Source organism: Adiantum capillus-veneris, chromosome 27, assembly GCF_014529385.1.
Source record: "Adiantum capillus-veneris isolate H3 chromosome 27, ASM1452938v2, whole genome shotgun sequence".
Classification (NCBI taxonomy): Eukaryota; Viridiplantae; Streptophyta; class Polypodiopsida; order Polypodiales; family Pteridaceae; genus Adiantum; species Adiantum capillus-veneris.
The window spans coordinates 39,681,572-39,684,325 of NC_140957.1; the positions used below are offsets into that span (position 1 = coordinate 39,681,572).

Sequence of the window (2,754 nt, forward strand, 5' to 3'; positions counted from 1 at the left end):
TAAACCAACCCCCACTCACCTGAGGCAAAAGAATAACCTTCAGGAGTGTGTGGGTGTCTCTGACCAAAACTCGAACTGAGGGGATGCCAGCCGCCTTGGCAGCTTATTGATGCTGCCATACGAGGTGTCTCCAAGATAGTCCCAATGGCTGAGCCGATCCTGGATAGAAGTGGTAAGTACTCCCTCCGTAAACCCGGAAAGCAGACCGAGATGGGGATGTCTGTCTCCTCTACTAGAATCTCCGAAGCCGGGTCAAAACCATGTCTCCATTGTCGAAAGTGGACACGTGCTACTCGGATGGTCAGTGGACTCATGGCCATGACCTTGGACGCCATCTCGGAGGTCATAAACTCGATCTGATAGTAACTCCGTCCGAGAATCTGGACATCCAAGATCTTGCCCACCTCTGCGAGAAGGCGGACCTGGAGAAGTTCACGCAGCTCTCCTCTGTTAGGTCGGGTGCCGAGAATCTTGCAGATGACCGAAGTCGCCTGCAAACGCTCTACCTCTGCGGCAAGGCTCGCTTGCTCTGTCGACAAAAGAGAAAGTCGAATGGTGGGCTCAGCGGGGTCGGGCGAGTCTCTCTGTGGCGAAGCTGGTGCCTCCATCTGTGTCTACTGCTGTGGCGTAAGAAGAGGGCGGCGGGCGAAATCTGCAACTTGGCACGCAAAGCACTGCCCCAAAAAGGACTCAATGCTATAGGTACCGACTTGCAGGATGCAATTGGGCGGAAAAGAGCAGGCGAGCGGGGGGGGGGTTGGGGGCATAGTTACCCGGAACGAGAACGGGGAACGGGAAGGGGAGGGTCCGGAACGGGACGGGAACAGAGAGGAGGAGGGGACGCCGGAACGGAAACAGGGCTGGAACGGTCCACCTAAAGTAAGGATTGAATCACCTCCATTCAGCTCAGTCTCAAATAAACTCCTAAACAACCCCAAATCTGCTTCCTAACCCTGCACCAAATATGTTCCCCGAACAACCCTAAATCTGCCCCCAAAAGCCCACTTTTTTCCCCCCAAATGCCTACTTTTGCCCGTTTCTTCCCGCGTTTCGTTGTTCGGCCTCATGTTTGGCCCATTCCGGAACACCGTTCCGGTTACACCCCATTCCGGAACGGTGATCCGTTCCCATCTCCGTTTCGGAAACGGGACTTGTCCGGAACGCTGTTTCGGAACGTTTGGATTGTTTTCCCCCCGTTCCCTGTTACAATGGGGGGGGCTAATGCAGGAGCGCTGGCAGTAGTAGGCGGGGGCGGCAATGGCGAGAGCAGCTGCAACAAACAGGGGGTCGGCAGCGGACGGCAGTGACGGCAGGGGCGGGCGGGGCTGCAGCAGCGACAGTGGCGCGAGCTGCTACAGCAGGGGTGGGGCAACGCGCGGACGAGCAGAGCAGCGAGGGCTAGCGGGGGGCAGAGAGGGCAGGCAGGCAGCGCGGGGGGGGGGGGGGGGGGGGGGCGGCGAGGGGAGATGCTGCGAAATGCTTGCATTGCTGCTTAGCAGACAAGGAAGCAGTGTTTTGATATGCTTGCGAAAACTGCCAAGGGACATGTACAACCACGTTTTGATACGCTTGAAACTGCCAATTTTTGTTGCCTAGCTAGCAACGACGTGAAGCAACACCTAGGACCACCTACAAACTGTGCAACATTTTGATAGGCTGCTCTAGCAAAGACAACACCCTCCAAAGCTTTTATTGCACCACCATCGAGTACGTTTTGAGAAGTGTGCCGATTGTGACCGCGACTTGAGCAACACAATGGCGTTTTCTGATGGCATTTTGATATGCCGTCTGGAAGTGTCTTCCTGCGAGCTTTGAATGCTTTGTACTTGACCTACGATGCCGCTCAAAAGGCTTTCTTCACCACCTAAGCTTGGGCTCACCCTGTCGCTGCCACAAAACGGCAGCGTTTTGAAAAGCTGGTGCAAGCACCGCCTTGAAACTCTGCCCCACCTGGGTTCTGATACCATGCAAACCCAAGATTAAGGAGTGATGTGTCGTCATGCCCACGGTGTTATTGTGCTACCTCTTGTGTCTTATATCATGTGTTGTCTTTGAGGTGGGTTTGCGTCCCTTCAAGGGTGATGCTGTGTCTAATAATGTCCCGATAGTGACCTCTAACCCTCCTTATATAGGTGGAGAGGAGGAATCTTCCACATTTTTTTTATTGCCAGACAAATAGGGCCCCAACGCATGGCCCGACCCTGCCAAGAAAAATTGTCGACATAATCAACACCACCTGAAAGAATGTCAATTATTCCCTATGCATTACTAACCTTGTAAGCAATAAAGACTAGAAATTTCTATATTAAAGACCAAACATTAGAAAATAAGGAAAAAAGGTACAATAGGTGCTCAAGTGGTTCACCTAAAGAAACCCATCTATGTCGCGTGTATTTAAAGGCTATTAAATTAATCCTCAAGACTTACATGCTAATTAGGTAATAAAATGACTCTTTTTTCCAAATAAAATTGCAAGATTTTTCCAAAATTCAATTAAACAGAAATCTTATTTAAATATAATCCTCTAAATTTTGAAAATTTTTGTTCGATTGAAATATCCCGTCTTTTGAACTCACATGGTACACTTAACTTTTGGGACAATGTCATCATAAAAATTATTTCTTCTTCTAGATAAGGACTAGTAAGCTAAAGAGCATGAACATGAAAAAGCTTCTTCTAGATATGACTATTAGCAAGCTAAGGAGGATGTACATGAGAGAGAGTCTCTTTCCATGAGATACAAAGAACTAATAT

At 50.0% G+C, this 2,754-nt stretch overlaps 1 protein-coding gene across 3 annotated transcripts in view; it reads right to left on the reverse strand.

Annotated features, from left to right (window-relative positions):
* Window positions 1–2,662: 2,662 nt before the first annotated feature.
* Window positions 2,663–2,754, reverse strand: part of LOC147421824 (cytochrome P450 CYP72A616-like) — a 10,480-nt gene continuing 10,388 nt past the window's right edge. For all 3 annotated transcript variants that reach the window (XM_086502454.1, XM_086502456.1, XM_086502455.1), the window contains exon 5: window positions 2,663–2,754. This exon is cut by the window's right edge and continues 476 nt beyond it. The gene's annotated coding sequence lies outside the window, so the exon portion shown is untranslated.